Source organism: Rhipicephalus microplus, unplaced genomic scaffold (genome assembly GCF_043290135.1).
Source record: "Rhipicephalus microplus isolate Deutch F79 unplaced genomic scaffold, USDA_Rmic scaffold_237, whole genome shotgun sequence".
NCBI lineage: Eukaryota > Metazoa > Arthropoda > Arachnida > Ixodida > Ixodidae > Rhipicephalus > Rhipicephalus microplus.
This window is the reverse complement of record NW_027464808.1, coordinates 153,907-162,198: the sequence shown is the minus strand read 5'-3', so window position 1 is coordinate 162,198 and position 8,292 is coordinate 153,907.

Here is an 8,292-nt window from a genome sequence, read left to right as displayed (position 1 = left end):
TGAGTTGCCACGTGACAACAGGAGCAAATAAACGACGGCTATCACGCATGCTACGAATAGCCCTCTATGTTTAATTGTGCAGCAGCTCCTTCGTGCAGTCTGCACATTCACCCGTTTGCAGAGCGCTGAAAGCTTTATTGGGGCAGAGAAAACAACCTTGACATCTACCTTATCACTTATCTTTTTCAAATTTTGAGAAATCCTACGTAGATAGGGAATCACAGCCACGCGCTTTAAGCTACTAGCCACTTATGTTTTATTGCCCTAAGCAACTTTTCTGCCACCGAAACCAGCACATGATCGGGGAAACCAGCGCTGATCAGACGGGAAGCCTGCTCAACGAAGCTGCTGATGCAACGAAGCCGCAAGTGCTAATTGCCACCCGCAAGTACGAAGACTATGCAAATCTGTGATCATTCCCATGGTTGCTGAATGATCGCAGCACTAGGGTCCCCTGTAGTTTTTTTAAGAATCCCTATGGTTTGGGAGACGGACTAAAATCGGTGTATGGTGGCTTTATCGTGCATCTCGAAGAGCCGAGCACTGATCGACAAGGTTCAGGAACCAGCGCACTTGGACGAGGCGGAAGCGAATGCACTGATTTTATCTCAGTTGTCGTAGGCTCGAGCCATTCAAATGAATTTTTACTGTATTCTTTGTTATCATCGCGTTTAGTTAGACAAAGAAGCGTAAAGGGCTTCCTGGTTTTGTAAATGTCATTTGTCATGTTTTATCCTATGTATATTGCTCTATCAACGTCACATGAAATGTTACTACATGCTTACGCTGAAAAGGTATTTCAATTGCGCACTTTTAATGCATTGGTTGATACTGATATGTAGGGCTTAACGTGCGAAAATCACCATATAATTATGAGAGACGTCATAGTGGAGGGCTTCGAAAATTGCGACCACCTGGTGTTCTTTAACGTGCACCCGTGTCTGAGCCCACGGGCCTACAGAATTTTCACCTCCACTGAAAATGCAACTGCCGCAGCCGGCATTCGATCCCGCGACCTTCAGGTCAGCAGTCGAGTACCTTAGCCACTAGACAACCGAGGCGGGGCTTTTCAATGCAGCTATTCTATCGCTGCATCCCGAAGTTGGAGAACGGCTGGTAAAGGCCACGTTATATAAATGCACGGACATCGGTCATACTGCCTTCACTTTAATCGCCACTGGGCGTCCCACTCTGTTAAAGGATGACACCTACGCTTTTAGCAGTGACATTTGTGAATATTTGAAGTCTGAATTAAACACACCCTGTGATTTGAACAATGTTTTGTCGGTTACTTTGATATACATATATATTCTGTGTGTGCGTGTGTGTGTGTGTGTGTGTGTGTGTGTGTGTGTTATGTATGACACGTGTCCCTTTCATAAGGCTCCATGGCTTTGTTTCAATAACTTTCAGGACACAGTTACTCTTTAAACACCTCTAATACTTCGTCATATACCTTCACTGTCTGTTGGATGAAGTTGGTTGAGCGGAGCATGAAGATGGTTCCACTTCAGCCGTAGTCTGCAGCCAAGTAGACTTACGGCTCGGCAAACGTATGCAGTTGCTAGCTTTGTCTCGGGACGCTACGTTATGGCGGGGGTGAGCGTCAGCGACACGCGGCTCACAATGTTTAGTATCAAGACCTACGCTAACCAGTAAAGAACCAACATGACATCATTTTTACAGAAAGAACCGAGTGTGTTAGAGGTGGGGCTGTTAAAGCAAGTCAAAAAGCATACCTCCGAACCACGCTGAAAACGCATATCGCTGCCACATCGATGAACGTCGCTTTTTGGTCGTCCTTGGTGAATAAAAACACTCAAATTTCGGGTACACTGTCAATAGCAGTGACAGTTGTACTCCCAGCACTGCCACAAAGGGGGAGCTTGCTGGTTGTGCTTTACCCGAACATTCAGTGAAAGAATCACATCGTATCACCACGCCGCACTTCACAGACGCAGAAAAACATGGTTATCTTCAATGCAGTTGCCAAAAGAAACACTAGCACGATATACGACAGGCTTCACAGGCTTACCCCCGTATTCAAAAACGTGCCTTCACTGAACGCTGCACTTTCACTTGATGGATGGATGGATGGATGGATGCTATGAGCGTCCCCTTTATAACGGGGTGGTGACAAGTATGCCACCAGGCTCGAAAAAAAAAAAAAACCTTTTTTCTTTTTTTATGTTGGCCTAATGCCTCTACTTCGATAAATTCTATCTTAATGGAAAAAAGGTAAATTTTCAGCTTAAGTTCTCTGCCATTTACGGCACACTGTCCATATTTTATTTTTCCAATATTTATTTTTGTCCTTTCTCTCTAATTTTCTGCCACCAATACTCTAACCGTCTCTTACTTATTTCAATCGCGGGTGTGTTCAGCTTTCCATTGTTGTCCCTAAAACCCAAGGCTTCCTGTAGGCTCGTGCCCAAACGTACACCTGGGTGGATATCTCCACATTCAATCAGAACATGCTCCGCCGTTTCCTTATCTTTCCCGCAGCATGTGCATTGTTCTTCTTCTTTACTGAATCTTGCTTTATAACTACGCGTTCTAAGGCAACCCGATCTCGCTTCAAACAGTAAAGCGCTTCCCCTTGAATTATCGTAAAATGCCTCCCTCCTTATTTCATTTTTGCCCTTTCGGTAGTTACTCAAAGCCGGTTTTTTCTCCATAGCTGCCATCCAGTAAATCCTCTCCGCCTCCCTGACTTTTCCCTTAACGCTCTTTGTTGACAAATGGCTTACAATACCAGCCGTATATTTACTAGTGAGTCTTCTAGTTCTTTTTCTCCACTGTGTGTCCACGCTCTTCCTATACAAATAACGGAACACCTTCTCTGCCCATCTACTCTCCTTCATATTTCTTAGCCTTTCTTCGAACCTTATTTTGCTCTGCGCTTCCCTCGCCTCAAAACCTGCCCACCCCATATCGCCCTTTACAGCCTCGTTTGTCGTCTTCCCGTGAGCACCCAACGCGAGGCGTCCCACAGTCCTTTGATTTACATCCATTCCCGATTGCACCTCTGCCCTCATGCACACCACTGAGTTCCCAAAAGTAAGCCCTGGAACCATTACACCCTTCCACAGACCTCGAAGCACCTCATACCTATTGTATCCCCACAACGCTCTGTGCTTCATTATTGCCGCATTCCTCTTTCCTTTTGCTGCCGAGGCTTTTTCCTGTACCTCCATGTATCTATCACTCTCATTTACCCATACTCCAAGGTACTTGTATTCACTTACCCTCGGTATTTCTTGGCCTTGTATGGACACCGTCTGATCACAGGGATCATTGAATACCATCAATCCACACTTCGTTACACTGAATCCTAGTCCAAGAGCTTCACCTTCCCTTCCGCATATATTCGCCAGCTGCTGTATATCATCTCGACTGTCCGCAAATAAGACGATATCGTCCGCATAAAATAAACCTGGAAGCTTCTGCTCAATCATCATGCCGCCCTGTTTGTGTGACAGATTAAAACCAATGTTGCTACCTTCTAGCGCTTTTTCCATGCTCACCATGTACAGCATGAATAACAGCGGGGACAAAGGACATCCCTGTCTCAGACCCCTGCTAACCTCAACGTTCTCTTTGCTACGCATTCCTTCCCACTCTATGCAAACTGTATTTTCTCGGTATATCTCCCTCAAAAGCTGTATACAGTCGTCGCCCATGCCCATTCCTGTCAATATATCCCACAAAATTTCCTGATTAACGTTGTCGTATGCCCCAGTGATGTCTAGAAAAGCCACGTACAAGGGCCTATTCTCTATTTTAGATATTTCTATACACTGAGTGAGAACAAACAGGTTATCGTCTAACCGCCTGTCGACTCGAAATCCGTTCTGAAGTTCTCCCAAAATATCGTTATGTTCGGCCCATGTTTCTATTTTCATTTTTACTGCTTGCATCGCCAACCTGTATAGTACCGATGTAATGGTTAGTGGTCTATACGAGCGAATCTTGTCCTTTTCTCCCTTGCCTTTATAGATTAAGTTCATTCTACTTTGTCGCCAACTGTCCGGTATTTGTCCGTCCTTTAAGCTTTTTTCTACTGCTTTTAACAATGCTTCTTTAGTGTTATGTCCTAGTTCGTTAATGAGGCTAACGGGAATCCCATCTAAACCCGCGGCAGTGCGCTTTGGAATTTTTCCTTCGGCCTTTTTCCAGTTGAAATTATCAAGTACTAGCTCTTCCTCTGTTGCTTTCTCCGCCACACTTTTACTCACCGGGGAGATCCCCTGGACGCTCTTTTGAAACGAATCGGCTGTTACCTTTTGGATGTAACCTAGCGCTTCGTACCCTTCCAATTGATTTCCTCCTTCATCTAGAATATGTTGTTGCGTTGTGACAGACTTCCTACCTAGCGCCTTTATGTGGCTCCAAAAAATCCTAGGCGCGGCCTCCTTTTTTTCGTGTATCTCTGTCATCCAGCGTTCACTTTCACCTTTAATTTTTGCCTCTACCAATTTCTGTACAAGGGATTTTTTCTCTAAATATATTTCCCATATTTTTTTGACTTCGTCCTGCGGCCGCTTCTCCTTTTTCGCCTTTCTATGCTCCCGTGATGCTTCGCGTCGCTTCTCGATCGCCTCCCGGATTTCCTTGTTCCACCAACTTTTTGGCTTCCTTTTTCCTTTCCAGCAAACAGTTTTCTTCTCTTTCCCTATCTCCTTCGTCATTAGATGTAACAGCTCACTATACTCCCAGTCCTTGCCTGGTATTTCGCCTACTTCTTCCTCGACTCTTGCGGCTATGTTTATTATTTGTTTGTCATTTAAATACGAGCTGCCAGACTTTGATTCCATGCTCATATTTTCAGTTTCGTATCCCATTTGTAATGTTATTCGTTTATGATCACTACCCAAGCTGTTAATGCCTTCCTCGTCTATCCTCATTTCTGTCAGTTTGTGGTAAATTCCTTCAGTCATGAGACAATAATCAATACTTGATTGCTTGTTTCCGACTTCCCATGTGATCTGGCCGTCACATTTAGGCCCCGTGTTAACTATCTCCAGACTATGTTGCTCGCAAAGATCTAGTAATAACTTCCCATTGGTGTCTGAATATCCGTCAAGGTCATGTATGTGGGCATTCATGTCCCCTAGAAGGATGATTTCGGCCCCATTACCAAATTCCTTAATATCCGCACTCATGCAATCCACTATCTCCTGATTCTTTTCTCTGCAGTTATTCCCCGTCCACAAGTAGGCTACCCCTAGCCACGTTTCCTTTCCACCTACTGTGCCCAGAACCCAGAGGTGCTCTGAACACGTCTGTTTCACTCTAACCCATTTGGCTCCGCGGTGAATTAGCATTCCTACACCCCCACCTTTCCTTTCCGATATGGTCCTGTTACACCCTTCCCAAACATAATTTTTAATATGTGGTGGCTCTTCCAAGTCTCTAAGGTGTGTTTCTGTAACCGCATACACGCCTATCTGTTCTTTGTTTAACTGCTCCTCAATCTCTAACCATTTTGCCTTCTTTCTGCCACCCTGCATGTTTATGTAACTAATTGTAGCACGCGCCTTTTTCCTTTTTCTTTTACCTTTTTTTTGGTTTTTCGCAATTCTACCTGTCAAAGCGTCCTCCTGGTTGTTTGCCCTGTTACGAGCTACCCCGGACTCCGAAGGGCCCGTGAGCCCCCCAAAAAAGCTACTGCGCGTCCTGCCAGTCGCCAGCCCACCTCGTGTCCAAGCCTCTCATCGAAATGAATCTTGTCTCTTTGGAATCCACCCCACCTGTGCACCTCCCTGTTTAAATCCACTACCTCGAAACCCTTCTATCGACTAATTCGCCATATCTCTTTGTTTGCGTCGACAACCGCTCTTTGCAGGTTGAGAAAGTCGATGGGAGCGCCGCCTGTGGGCACGGCAAGTCACTGCATATCAGCGATAATCTGCTGCGATTTTTGTGCGATAATCTGTGCTCAGCTCTTTCAAGTGAAGGATGAAAGTCGAGTCGAGTAGCGTTTGTGAATACGGGGCTTAGAAACCTTGGCTGTCTCTAACGGCGGTAGCGTGCGTGCGTACGTCCAGGCGGCAGGAGAGGAGGGCGAAAACTGAGTGACGTCAGAGTCCAGGCCCGAAGTATAGTGATGCGGCCTGAAATATTATTCCAGGTGGCGTTGTGTAGCCGTTATTTTGTCATTCCCTCGCGTCGACTGCGCACGTACTTTATCGCCTCTTTGCATCATACTCGTACGGCATGCGCGTGAGAACCTTCGTAGGTCGCACGTCCTTGATTCATAAAGATGGTAATCTGCCTAGGCGGTAGAGTGGCGTCGGTCACCTGCTGCTGATTTGAAGGTCGTGGGTTTGATTCCAGCCGTGCTGGACGCATTATGGCGGAGGCGGCAATAATAGAGGCCTCTATACTGCACAATGTTAGTGAATGTTTAATATTCACAAGAATGGCTGGTTGGGCAAGTCAGTACTGATACATAATGTACTGCGCGAAAAAATGGACGGAAATACGAAGTAGAAAAAAAGGACACGCAAGCGCAGGCGCATGTCATAAAAAACCTAGAAAGCTCAACTCTTTATCATGTGTGGCCATGGAGGGAGCACTGATGCAAGAACACAGAAATTTTGTGAATATGCACAGTCTCAATAAGTTCGCGCACTCTTTGGTTTTTATGTGAGAACTACATGCGTGCTGTCCCTGATGTGACCTAGGTTTCGTTTATTTGGTCCCTCGTGCCTTTTTCTCCTCCCCCTTTGCTATCACTTTCTTTTTATATTTTTATTTGCAAATTGCCTTGGTCTTGCCATAGAGCTTCAGTTGATAGTCTGCGCTTGTCTGTGCTTTTTCTCTACTTGGTGTTTCCGTCCATTTTTGGTACAGTACATTATAGATGAATGTGTATAACTCCAAACCTCTGAAGCCGTTTCGGTATGCCTCATAGTCATATCGTGGTTTTGGCCCATAAAACTTGAAGAATTAGGAGCACCATGCATACAAATAATGCAGGCATGACACCCTTTGCTTTCGCTCCAGCGTGGTCACTGTGACAAATCTTCCGGGCACTGTACACGTGAGCCTGTTTACCTGTCATTGTCTTGTTACAGCGAAGCGGCATAAATTTAGAGTTCCTTGTGATCACTGTATAACAGATACGCATAAGCCGATCCGGGTGATTGGCAAATAGTGTAGGGAAGTAGGCTTCGAGCACTCTCTCATGATGATAAAATAATGAGTAAAACTGACACGAATAAGCAATCGCATATGCACCATGACACGCACCTTGAACAGGCCAGGATGACGTCACTGCTTTTGCATACATTGCGGCAGTATCCTGGCGCAGCTAGGAATTAATGTTACCAAATAGTTCAGGAGCAGACACCTCGTATAAGCCAGCCGTAATGATAGTACCGCTCTGAACGCTATTGAAGGTTTTAATGCGTCTGTTTAAAGCTACGCAAGGACACTTCACTCAGTTTGTACTGCATGGACGACTTTGCTTTAACCTATAGTTTAATAAACCAGCGATTCAAGTCAGCCAACTCGCTAAACAACGGTTGTGTGTAACAGGACTTCGTCGTAGAACGTGTGGGCCAATGATCCAACCAATCGGTGTACACCGCAGTAATAACTAGCGGTTGGCATTACCCCTTTCAGGAGACAAAAATACCTACTTGTGCCTTCATCTCACAGTGTGCGCAATGTGTTACAGCTTTGCTTGTCATTCATACGCAACAACTGTAGCGACTCGTCAAAGATTTTGCCAAGGGAAATCGTCAAACCCAGGAGAAACATGCATAGTAGGTGCAGCGGAGTGCGTCCATACGAACGCTTCGCACTCACGAGTTATGTCCCGCGCCTTCCGAGCAGAAAGTTTGTTCCACTGTGAGCGCATGTGCGTACACTGTGTGACCCATTCCTTTGCGTCATTTGCTTTTGTTTTTCTTCTTCGGCTTCAGCGCCATACGAAGTTGGCAGGTATTGTGGCAGATGAATAAGCAATTGGTCTTGTCTTTTTTTTGTCATTGTGTGAATGACTGTTTTACAATATATTTTGTAACATTTTTCTTAATAGCTATGGCAACCTCTCATGCACAAAAATCGCTGTTGACCTGCTTGCGAGCCGTGAGCCTTAACAAAACATAATAAAGAGAGAGACAGTGTGTGTGAGTAGGCGTACATTCGCACTCAATGGGAGTTGCAACGCGCTGGCTGGGGTTAAAGGTATGCAAAGCCTGAACAATTACACTGAAAAACATTACATTAGTTGAAAAAGTGCTGTTAATTAAGATAATTATATTCTCCTGTCGTTTTCTA